The following is a 13,385-nucleotide window of genomic DNA, read 5'->3' on the forward strand; positions in this document are numbered from 1 at the left end:
GCGCCTAAAAATCTGAAAATCTGCACACATATGTAACATCCCATGACGCACCAAAAAGTCTCTTGGAGCCATATTCTAAACCCAACAGAAAGTATTTTTATTTTGACCGGAAGGTGAAAAAATTGTGTGTTTTTGGCCATTTCCAGGGGTCGCTTGAACGCAAACTAGTCCTAGACGCATTATCCGATTGACTTCAAAATTTGATAATTTGTTCTTAAGACATAGACGAAGTTAAATTGCAAAAGTTTCGGACTTTTCATTGAAGGGCGTGGAAGTTATGGCCCCTGAAAGTTCGATCACTCGCCACAAAACAGGAAGTTGCTTTAAATTTGCTATATTTCGGCCATACTTTGTCCAAACTGCATCAAACTTTACAGGATTGTTAATGGTACCTATCTGCACACATCCATATGTCAATATTCATACAATTGTTGTAGCACCACCTATTTATAGCAGGAAATGACATATTTTATGGTGTGATGTCCAGTTTCTAGACGGGTGACCAGATTCACTTCAAATGTTGTCAGGACAGACTTAAGGATTTTTGGAAGACTGGCTCCGAAAATTGTGAGTTTTGGTCGAAGCGTGTGCCTGTTCTGGCCCGTCAAAGTTCGGAAACCCAACTTCCTGTTTGAAACCTCAGATTTTGGGGTAACTTCCTGTTGCGACTCTCTACTTTATCCTACAGATGGAGCCATTGTATTACTCTTTGATGGGTTTTTGGAAGGGGGTCTCTGTGTGTGTGTGTCTGTGTGTGTCTGAGGGGGGAGGGGAAGAGGAGTTGATTGTGTCTGTGAGAAGCTGCCACAGGGAGGTTACAGTCAAGAGAGCCATGATCTGTCACAGATGATGAGCTCTGAATAATATTATCACAGAAAATAATTAGCATAAAAGCTTTTATTTTAAATTTTTACATCTGGGAAGTGTGAACTGTTACGCCAGCGTGTGCCCTGCGACCTGCGTTGACCCCGCGGTTGCCGGGGTCCCGCGGTCGCCACTCCCCCGACGGGCGCCGGGTGCGAGGGCCCGTTCAACGCTGCTCGCAGCTTTAATTAGGGCCCGAGCAACGAGTTGCGTGGGCCCAACGGGGCCATGCAACGAGTTGCAAGGACCCTCTTGTTTTCGGTCTGTTTATTATTATTATTATTATTATTATTAGGGCCGAGCAACGAGTTGCGTGGGCCAACGGGGCCATGCAACGAGTTGCAAGGACCTCTTGTTTTCGGTCTGTTTATTATTATTATTATTAGGGCCCGAGCAACGAGTTGCGTGGGCCCAACGGGGCCATGCAACGAGTTGCAAGGACCCTCTTGTTTTCGGTCTGTTTATTATTATTATTATTATTATTATTATTATTATTATTTTTTTTCTTCTTTTTCCGCCTCTTAGATCGGCTTTTTGAGGGCCTTAACATGCGTGAAAACTTACCAAAATTTGCAGACGCGTCAGGCACGGCGAAAAATTTAATAATTTAGGGGTCTTGAGCATGGGCGTGGTAAAATGCCCTCGGTAGCGCCACCTACATTTTTAAACGGAACAGCCCCTCAAGCCCGTTGCGCCTAAAAATCTGAAAATCTGCACACATATGTAACATCCCATGACGCACCAAAAAGTCTCTTGGAGCCATATTCTAAACCCAACAGAAAGTATTTTTATTTTGACCGGAAGGTGAAAAAATTGTGTGTTTTTGGCCATTTCCAGGGGTCGCTTGAACGCGAACTAGTCCTAGACGCATTATCCCATTGACTTCAAAACTTAATAGTATGTTCTTAAGACATAGACGATGTTAAATTGCGGCAGATTTTGAGTTTTTGTTGAAGGGCGTGGAAGTTATGGCCCCTCAAAGTTCGATTACTCGCCACGAAACAGGAAGTTGCTTTATTTTTGCTATATTTCGGCCATACTTTGTCCAAACTGCATCAAACTTTACAGGATTGTTAATGGTACCTATCTGCACACATCCATATGTCAATATTCATACAATTGTTGTAGCGCCACCTATTTATAGCAGGAAATGACATATTTTATAGTGTGATGTCCAGTTTCTAGACGGGTGACCAGATTCACTTCAAATGTTGTCAGCCCCTCCTTGACAATTTTTGGAAGACTGGCTCCGAAAATTGTGAGTTTGGGTCGAAGCGTGTGCCGGTTCTGGCCCGTCAAAGTTCGGAAACCCAACTTCCTGTTTGAAACCTCAGATTTTGGGGTAACTTCCTGTTGCGACTCTCTACTTTATCCTACAGATGGAGCCATTGTATTACTCTTTGATGGGTTTTTGGAAGGGGGTCTCTGTGTGTGTGTGTCTGTGTGTGTGTGTTTGAGGGGGGAGGGGAAGAGGAGTTGATTGAGTCTGTGAGAAGCTGCCACAGGGAGGTTACAGTCAAGAGAGCCATGAGCTGTCACAGATGATGAGTTCTGAAAAATATTATCACAGAAAATAATTAGCATAAAAGCTTTTATTTTAAATTTGTTGCAACAAATTCAGGTTTCTTACAGCATTTTCCTTATTGAAAACTAAATTCTACCTGAAATGTATCAATAAAAATCTTCTTTTGCAGTTAATGTCACCAGTTTATAGTTTAGTTTTAATAGCATTCCCTGTCACTGATGTGCCTTTAATTATCGGTTCTATCAGGGATCATTTATGTGTTTATCTTACGGGGGTGAGCCACCTCACAGGTTGGTTATATTACCTGTTGACCTCAGCTCAGTGAGCTAAGACAATGTTTAATGCAGTGTTTTTTCTGATATGAAAATGGATATTATTCAGCACATCTAACCTCAGCAGGCCCCTCTTCAGAAACTCATATCTGCAGATGTCAAAGCTGGCTCAAAAAATTAAACTGGCTTCAAATTAATTTTAAGGAATTGTAGGTTATTTTGAATTCATGTAATCTTTCTCCATCACCCTTTCTGTTTCTTTCCATCTCTCTACTCATCTTCTCCCATATGTCTCCCCTTGACCAAAGCTGAGCGTGGATTGATGCTGTCTTTACAGTTTGGTTTTGATCAGTTAGGAAATTTCACACGGGGTCAGCTGATTTTTTCGTGTTACTCAGTGTACGGCGACAGGAAAAGTGCACTAGGTCCACGGGCGTCGAGGTGAACCAGCTGAATATAAGCCACTCAAGTTGACGACAAGTGCATTGAAAAGTAAAAGCTGCTGGCCTTTACCTTTTCTTTGTCAAAGCGCCTGTTCGGCAAGTAGTTAGTAAAGTAATATTTTCAGCCTTGTCCACAGTCTCATAACATGTTTAACAGGAAGCACAGCACGCTGGTTAAGCTCATGGCAAACTGTTACTAACAGCTAAAATGAAAGCTTGTCTGTATGTAGTCTAACTGGTTAGTTTGTCACTAATCTCCAAATTTTGCAAATTGCTATAAACTTCACTCTCTTAAACCAGTAACAGTCTGAGCTGGACTGATAGGGGTCTGTATGGATAAAGATAAAATCCTAATGATACCCATCCCTACAGCTGGTTAGTGGCTTCGCCCTGAACTTTAGGCAGATGAGATATTCACTGTTCAAATAACTTCATTATAAGCCTTGTTTAAGCATAAATGATTTATATATGCACCCAATAACAGAACTTAAAAAAATGCTTTTGCTCAAAGCTCAAAGCTTTTAAACTCAAGTTAAAACTGAGTTTTATCTCCTTTTGGGAGGGGGTATCTGTGTGTGTGTGTGTGTGTGTGTGTGTGTGTGTGTTTGTGTTTGTGTTTGAGGGGGGAGGGGAAGAGGAGTTGATTGAGTCTGTGAGAAGCTGCCACAGGGAGGTTACAGTCAGGAGAGCCAAGAGCTGTCACAGATGATGAGCTCTGAAAAATATTATCACAGAAAATAATTAGCGTAAAAGCTTTTATTTAAAATTTTTACATCTCGGAAGTGTGAACTGTTACGCCAGCGTGTGCCCTGCGACCTGCGTTGACCCCGCGGTTGCCGGGGTCCCGCGGTCGCCGCTCCCCCGACGGGCGCCGGGTGCGAGGGCCCGTTCAACGCTGCTCGCAGCTTTAATTATTATTATTATTATTATTTTTTTTTTTTTTTTTCTTCTTTTTCCGCCTCTTAGATCGGCTTTTTGAGGGCCTTAACATGCGTGAAAACTTACCAAAATTTGCAGACGCGTCAGGCACGGCGAAAAATTTAATAATTTAGGGGTCTTGAGCATGGGCGTGGTAAAATGCCCTCGGTAGCGCCACCTACATTTTTAAACGGAACAGCCCCTCAAGCCCGTTGCGCCTAAAAATCTGAAAATCTGCACACATATGTAACATCCCATGACGCACCAAAAAGTCTCTTGGAGCCATATTCTAAACCCAACAGAAAGTATTTTTATTTTGACCGGAAGGTGAAAAAATTGTGTGTTTTTGGCCATTTCCAGGGGTCGCTTGAACGCGAACTAGTCCTAGACGCATTATCCCATTGACTTCAAAACTTAATAGTATGTTCTTAAGACATAGACGATGTTAAATTGCGGCAGATTTTGAGTTTTTGTTGAAGGGCGTGGAAGTTATGGCCCCTCAAAGTTCGATTACTCGCCACGAAACAGGAAGTTGCTTTATTTTTGCTATATTTCGGCCATACTTTGTCCAAACTGCATCAAACTTTACAGGATTGTTAATGGTACCTATCTGCACACATCCATATGTCAATATTCATACAATTGTTGTAGCGCCACCTATTTATAGCAGGAAATGACATATTTTATAGTGTGATGTCCAGTTTCTAGACGGGTGACCAGATTCACTTCAAATGTTGTCAGCCCCTCCTTGACAATTTTTGGAAGACTGGCTCCGAAAATTGTGAGTTTGGGTCGAAGCGTGTGCCGGTTCTGGCCCGTCAAAGTTCGGAAACCCAACTTCCTGTTTGAAACCTCAGATTTTGGGGTAACTTCCTGTTGCGACTCTCTACTTTATCCTACAGATGGAGCCATTGTATTACTCTTTGATGGGTTTTTGGAAGGGGGTCTCTGTGTGTGTGTGTGTCTGTGTGTGTGTGTTTGAGGGGGGAGGGGAAGAGGAGTTGATTGAGTCTGTGAGAAGCTGCCACAGAGAGGTTACAGTCAAGAGAGCCATGAGCTGTCACAGATGATGAGCTCTGAAAAATATTATCACAGAAAATAATTAGCATAAAAGCTTTTATTTTAAATTTGTTGCAACAAATTCAGGTTTCTTACACTGTTTCCCTTATTGAAAACTAAATTCTACCTGAAATGTATCAATAAAAATCTTCTTTTGCAGTTAATGTCACCAGTTTATAGTTTAGTTTTAATAGCATTCCCTGTCACTGATGTGCCTTTAATTATCGGTTCTATCAGGGATCATTTATGTGTTTATCTTACGGGGGTGAGCCACCTCACAGGTTGGTTATATTACCTGTTGACCTCAGCTCAGTGAGCTAAGACAATGTTTAATGCAGTGTTTTTTCTGATATGAAAATGGATATTATTCAGCACATCTAACCTCAGCAGGCCCCTCTTCAGAAACTCATATCTGTAGATGTCAAAGCTGGCTCAAAAAATTAAACTGGCTTCAAATTAATTTTAAGGAATTCTAGGTTATTTTGAATTGATGTAATCTTTCTCCATCACCCTTTCTGTTTCTTTCTATCTCTCTACTCATCTTCTCCCATATGTCTCCCCTTGAACAAAGCTGAGCGTGGATTGATGCTGTCTTTACAGTTTGGTTTTGATCAGTTAGGAAATTTCACAAAGGGTCAGCTGATTTTTTCGTGTTACTCAGTGTACGGCGACAGGAAAAGTGCACTAGGTCCACCGGCGTCGAGGTTAACCAGCTGAATATAAGCCACTCAAGTTGACGACAAGTGCATTGAAAAGTAAAAGCTGCTGGCCTTTACCTTTTCTTTGTCAAAGCACCTGTTTGGCCAGTAGTTAGTAAAGTAATATTTTCAGCGTTGTCCACAGTCTCATGACATGTTTAACATGAAGCACAGCACGCTGGATTAAGCTCATGGCAAACCGTTACTAACAGCTAAAATGAAAGCTTGTCTGTATGTAGTCTAACTGGTTAGTTTGTCACTAATCTCCAAATTTTGCAAATTGCTATAAACTTCACTCTCTTAAACCAGTAACAGTCTGAGCTGGACTGATAGGGGTCTGTATGGATAAAGATAAAATCCTAATGATACCCATCCCTACAGCTGGTTAGTGGCTTCGCCCTGACTTTAGGCAGATGAGATATTCACTGTTCAAATAACTTCATTATAAGCCTTGTTTAAGCATAAATGATTTATATATGCACCCAATAACAGAACTTAAAAAAATGCTTTTGCTCAAAGCTCAAAGCTTGTAAACTCAAGTTAAAACTGAGTTTTATCTCCTTTTGGGAGGGGGTATTTCTCTGTGTGTTTGTGTGTGTGTGTGGGTGTGTTTGTGTTTGTGTTTGAGGGGGGAGGGGAAGAGGAGTTGATTGAGTCTGTGAGAAGCTGCCACAGAGAGGTTACAGTCAGGAGAGCCAAGAGCTGTCACAGATGATGAGCTCTGAAAAATATTATCACAGAAAATAATTAGCAGTAAAAGCTTTTATTTAAAATTTTTAACATCTGGGAAGTGTGAACTGTTACGCCAGCGTGTGCCCTGCGACCTGCGTTGACCCCGCGGTTGCCGGGGTCCCGCGGTCGCCGCTCCCCCGACGGGCGCCGGGTGCGAGGGCCCGTTCAACGCTGCTCGCAGCTTTAATTAGGGCCCGAGCAACGAGTTGCGTGGGCCCAACGGGGCCATGCAACGAGTTGCAAGGACCCTCTTGTTTTCGGTCTGTTTATTATTATTATTATTATTATTATTATTATTATTTTTTTTCTTCTTTTTCCGCCTCTTAGATCGGCTTTTTGAGGGCCTTAACATGCGTGAAAACTTACCAAAATTTGCAGACGCGTCAGGCACGGCGAAAAATTTAATAATTTAGGGGTCTTGAGCATGGGCGTGGTAAAATGCCCTCGGTAGCGCCACCTACATTTTTAAACGGAACAGCCCCTCAAGCCCGTTGCGCCTAAAAATCTGAAAATCTGCACACATATGTAACATCCCATGACGCACCAAAAAGTCTCTTGGAGCCATATTCTAAACCCAACAGAAAGTATTTTTATTTTGACCGGAAGGTGAAAAAATTGTGTGTTTTTGGCCATTTCCAGGGGTCGCTTGAACGCGAACTAGTCCTAGACGCATTATCCCATTGACTTCAAAACTTAATAGTATGTTCTTAAGACATAGACGATGTTAAATTGCGGCAGATTTTGAGTTTTTGTTGAAGGGCGTGGAAGTTATGGCCCCTCAAAGTTCGATTACTCGCCACGAAACAGGAAGTTGCTTTATTTTTGCTATATTTCGGCCATACTTTGTCCAAACTGCATCAAACTTTACAGGATTGTTAATGGTACCTATCTGCACACATCCATATGTCAATATTCATACAATTGTTGTAGCGCCACCTATTTATAGCAGGAAATGACATATTTTATAGTGTGATGTCCAGTTTCTAGACGGGTGACCAGATTCACTTCAAATGTTGTCAGCCCCTCCTTGACAATTTTTGGAAGACTGGCTCCGAAAATTGTGAGTTTGGGTCGAAGCGTGTGCCGGTTCTGGCCCGTCAAAGTTCGGAAACCCAACTTCCTGTTTGAAACCTCAGATTTTGGGGTAACTTCCTGTTGCGACTCTCTACTTTATCCTACAGATGGAGCCATTGTATTACTCTTTGATGGGTTTTTGGAAGGGGGTCTCTGTGTGTGTGTGTCTGTGTGTGTGTGTTTGAGGGGGGAGGGGAAGAGGAGTTGATTGAGTCTGTGAGAAGCTGCCACAGGGAGGTTACAGTCAAGAGAGCCATGAGCTGTCACAGATGATGAGTTCTGAAAAATATTATCACAGAAAATAATTAGCATAAAAGCTTTTATTTTAAATTTGTTGCAACAAATTCAGGTTTCTTACAGCATTTTCCTTATTGAAAACTAAATTCTACCTGAAATGTATCAATAAAAATCTTCTTTTGCAGTTAATGTCACCAGTTTATAGTTTAGTTTTAATAGCATTCCCTGTCACTGATGTGCCTTTAATTATCGGTTCTATCAGGGATCATTTATGTGTTTATCTTACGGGGGTGAGCCACCTCACAGGTTGGTTATATTACCTGTTGACCTCAGCTCAGTGAGCTAAGACAATGTTTAATGCAGTGTTTTTTCTGATATGAAAATGGATATTATTCAGCACATCTAACCTCAGCAGGCCCCTCTTCAGAAACTCATATCTGCAGATGTCAAAGCTGGCTCAAAAAATTAAACTGGCTTCAAATTAATTTTAAGGAATTGTAGGTTATTTTGAATTCATGTAATCTTTCTCCATCACCCTTTCTGTTTCTTTCCATCTCTCTACTCATCTTCTCCCATATGTCTCCCCTTGACCAAAGCTGAGCGTGGATTGATGCTGTCTTTACAGTTTGGTTTTGATCAGTTAGGAAATTTCACACGGGGTCAGCTGATTTTTTCGTGTTACTCAGTGTACGGCGACAGGAAAAGTGCACTAGGTCCACGGGCGTCGAGGTGAACCAGCTGAATATAAGCCACTCAAGTTGACGACAAGTGCATTGAAAAGTAAAAGCTGCTGGCCTTTACCTTTTCTTTGTCAAAGCGCCTGTTCGGCAAGTAGTTAGTAAAGTAATATTTTCAGCCTTGTCCACAGTCTCATAACATGTTTAACAGGAAGCACAGCACGCTGGTTAAGCTCATGGCAAACTGTTACTAACAGCTAAAATGAAAGCTTGTCTGTATGTAGTCTAACTGGTTAGTTTGTCACTAATCTCCAAATTTTGCAAATTGCTATAAACTTCACTCTCTTAAACCAGTAACAGTCTGAGCTGGACTGATAGGGGTCTGTATGGATAAAGATAAAATCCTAATGATACCCATCCCTACAGCTGGTTAGTGGCTTCGCCCTGACTTTAGGCAGATGAGATATTCACTGTTCAAATAACTTCATTATAAGCCTTGTTTAAGCATAAATGATTTATATATGCACCCAATAACAGAACTTAAAAAAATGCTTTTGCTCAAAGCTCAAAGCTTTTAAACTCAAGTTAAAACTGAGTTTTATCTCCTTTTGGGAGGGGGTATCTGTGTGTGTGTGTGTGTGTGTGTGTGTGTGTGTGTTTGTGTTTGTGTTTGAGGGGGGAGGGGAAGAGGAGTTGATTGAGTCTGTGAGAAGCTGCCACAGGGAGGTTACAGTCAAGAGAGCCAAGAGCTGTCACAGATGATGAGCTCTGAAAAATATTATCACAGAAAATAATTAGCGTAAAAGCTTTTATTTAAAATTTTTACATCTCGGAAGTGTGAACTGTTACGCCAGCGTGTGCCCTGCGACCTGCGTTGACCCCGCGGTTGCCGGGGTCCCGCGGTCGCCGCTCCCCCGACGGGCGCCGGGTGCGAGGGCCCGTTCAACGCTGCTCGCAGCTTTAATTATTATTATTATTATTTTTTTTTCTTCTTTTTCCGCCTCTTTGATCGCCTTTTTGAGGGCCTTAACATGCGTCAAAACTCCTGAAAATTTGCAGACGCGTCAGGCACGGCGAAAAATTTAATAATTTAGGGGTCTTGAGCATGGGTGTGGCAAAATGGCCTCGGTAGCGCCACCTACATTTTTAAACGGAACAGCCCCTCAAGCCCGTTGCGCCTAAAAATCTGAAAATCTGCACACATATGTAACATCCCATGACGCACCAAAAAGTCTCTTGGAGCCATATTCTAAACCCAACAGAAAGTATTTTTATTTTGACCGGAAGGTGAAAAAATTGTGTGTTTTTGGCCATTTCCAGGGGTCGCTTGAACGCGAACTAGTCCTAGACGCATTATCCGATTGACTTCAAAATTTGATAATTTGTTCTTAAGACATAGACGAAGTTAAATTGCAAAAGTTTCGGACTTTTCATTGAAGGGCGTGGAAGTTATGGCCCCTGCAAAGTTCGATCACTCGCCACAAAACAGGAAGTTGCTTTAAATTTGCTATATTTCGGCCATACTTTGTCCAAACTGCATCAAACTTTACAGGATTGTTAATGGTACCTATCTGCACACATCCATATGTCAATATTCATACAATTGTTGTAGCACCACCTATTTATAGCAGGAAATGACATATTTTATAGTGTGATGTCCAGTTTCTAGACGGGTGACCAGATTCACTTCAAATGTTGTCAGGACAGACTTAAGGATTTTTGGAAGACTGGCTCCGAAAATTGTGAGTTTTGGTCGAAGCGTGTGCCGGTTCTGGCCCGTCAAAGTTCGGAAACCCAACTTCCTGTTTGAAACCTCAGATTTTGGGGTAACTTCCTGTTGCGACTCTCTACTTTATCCTACAGATGGAGCCATTGTATTACTCTTTGATGGGTTTTTGGAAGGGGGTCTCTGTGTGTGTGTGTGTCTGTGTGTGTCTGAGGGGGGAGGGGAAGAGGAGTTGATTGTGTCTGTGAGAAGCTGCCACAGAGAGGTTACAGTCAGGAGAGCCAAGAGCTGTCACAGATGATGAGCTCTGAAAAATATTATCACAGAAAATAATTAGCATAAAAGCTTTTATTTTAAATTTTTACATCTGGGAAGTGTGAACTGTTACGCCAGCGTGTGCCCTGCGACCTGCGTTGACCCCGCGGTTGCCGGGGTCCCGTCGGTCGCCGACTCCCCCGACGGGCGCCGGGTGCGAGGGCCCGTTCAACGCTGCTCGCAGCTTTAATTATTATTATTATTATTTTTTTTCTTCTTTTTCCGCCTCTTAGATCGGCTTTTTGAGGGCCTTAACATGCGTGAAAACTTACCAAAATTTGCAGACGCGTCAGGCACGGCGAAAAATTTAATAATTTAGGGGTCTTGAGCATGGGCGTGGTAAAATGCCCTCGGTAGCGCCACCTACATTTTTAAACGGAACAGCCCCTCAAGCCCGTTGCGCCTAAAAATCTGAAAATCTGCACACATATGTAACATCCCATGACGCACCAAAAAGTCTCTTGGAGCCATATTCTAAACCCAACAGAAAGTATTTTTATTTTGACCGGAAGGTGAAAAAATTGTGTGTTTTTGGCCATTTCCAGGGGTCGCTTGAACGCGAACTAGTCCTAGACGCATTATCCCATTGACTTCAAAACTTAATAGTATGTTCTTAAGACATAGACGATGTTAAATTGCGGCAGATTTTGAGTTTTTGTTGAAGGGCGTGGAAGTTATGGCCCCTCAAAGTTCGATTACTCGCCACGAAACAGGAAGTTGCTTTATTTTTGCTATATTTCGGCCATACTTTGTCCAAACTGCATCAAACTTTACAGGATTGTTAATGGTACCTATCTGCACACATCCATATGTCAATATTCATACAATTGTTGTAGCGCCACCTATTTATAGCAGGAAATGACATATTTTATAGTGTGATGTCCAGTTTCTAGACGGGTGACCAGATTCACTTCAAATGTTGTCAGCCCCTCCTTGACAATTTTTGGAAGACTGGCTCCGAAAATTGTGAGTTTGGGTCGAAGCGTGTGCCGGTTCTGGCCCGTCAAAGTTCGGAAACCCAACTTCCTGTTTGAAACCTCAGATTTTGGGGTAACTTCCTGTTGCGACTCTCTACTTTATCCTACAGATGGAGCCATTGTATTACTCTTTGATGGGTTTTTGGAAGGGGGTCTCTGTGTGTGTGTGTCTGTGTGTGTGTGTTTGAGGGGGGAGGGGAAGAGGAGTTGATTGAGTCTGTGAGAAGCTGCCACAGGGAGGTTACAGTCAAGAGAGCCATGAGCTGTCACAGATGATGAGTTCTGAAAAATATTATCACAGAAAATAATTAGCATAAAAGCTTTTATTTTAAATTTGTTGCAACAAATTCAGGTTTCTTACAGCATTTTCCTTATTGAAAACTAAATTCTACCTGAAATGTATCAATAAAAATCTTCTTTTGCAGTTAATGTCACCAGTTTATAGTTTAGTTTTAATAGCATTCCCTGTCACTGATGTGCCTTTAATTATCGGTTCTATCAGGGATCATTTATGTGTTTATCTTACGGGGGTGAGCCACCTCACAGGTTGGTTATATTACCTGTTGACCTCAGCTCAGTGAGCTAAGACAATGTTTAATGCAGTGTTTTTTCTGATATGAAAATGGATATTATTCAGCACATCTAACCTCAGCAGGCCCCCTCTTCAGAAACTCATATCTGCAGATGTCAAAGCTGGCTCAAAAAATTAAACTGGCTTCAAATTAATTTTAAGGAATTGTAGGTTATTTTGAATTCATGTAATCTTTCTCCATCACCCTTTCTGTTTCTTTCCATCTCTCTACTCATCTTCTCCCATATGTCTCCCCTTGACCAAAGCTGAGCGTGGATTGATGCTGTCTTTACAGTTTGGTTTTGATCAGTTAGGAAATTTCACACGGGGTCAGCTGATTTTTTCGTCTTACTCAGTGTACGGCGACAGGAAAAGTTCACTAGGTCCTCCAGGCGTCGAGGTGAACCAGCTGAATATAAGCCACTCAAGTTGACGACAAGTGCATTGAAAAGTAAAAGCTGCTGGCCTTTACCTTTTCTTTGTCAAAGCGCCTGTTTGGCCAGTAGTTAGTAAAGTAATATTTTCAGCGTTGTCCACAGTCTCATGACATGTTTAACAGGAAGCACAGCACGCTGGTTAAGCTCATGGCAAACTGTTACTAACAGCTAAAATGAAAGCTTGTCTGTATGTAGTCTAACTGGTTAGTTTGTCACTAATCTCCAAATTTTGCAAATTGCTATAAACTTCACTCTCTTAAACCAGTAACAGTCTGAGCTGGACTGATAGGGGTCTGTATGGATAAAGATAAATCCTAATGATACCCATCCCTACAGCTGGTTAGTGGCTTCGCCCTGACTTTAGGCAGATGAGATATTCACTGTTCAAATAACTTCATTATAAGCCTTGTTTAAGCATAAATGATTTATATATGCACCCAATAACAGAACTTAAAAAAATGCTTTTGCTCAAAGCTCAAAGCTTGTAAACTCAAGTTAAAACTGAGTTTTTATCTCCTTTTGGGAGGGGGTATCTCTGTGTTTTGTGTGTGTGTGTGGGTGTGTTTGTGTTTGTGTTTGAGGGGGAGGGGAAGGGAGTTGATTGAGTCTGTGAGAAGCTGCCACAGAGAGGTTACAGTCAGGAGAGCCAAGAGCTGTCACAGATGATGAGCTCTGAAAAATATTATCACAGAAAATAATTAGCGTAAAAGCTTTTATTTAAAATTTTACATCTGGGAAGTGTGAACTGTTACGCCAGCGTGTGCCCTGCGACCTGCGTTGACCCGCGGTTGCCGGGGTCCCGCGGTCGCCGCTCCCCCGACGGGCGCCGGGTGCGAGGGCCCGTTCAACCTGCTCGCAGC

The sequence above is a fragment of the Lates calcarifer genome, linkage group LG20 (assembly GCF_001640805.2).
Source record: "Lates calcarifer isolate ASB-BC8 linkage group LG20, TLL_Latcal_v3, whole genome shotgun sequence".
Taxonomy (NCBI): Eukaryota; Metazoa; Chordata; class Actinopteri; family Centropomidae; genus Lates; species Lates calcarifer.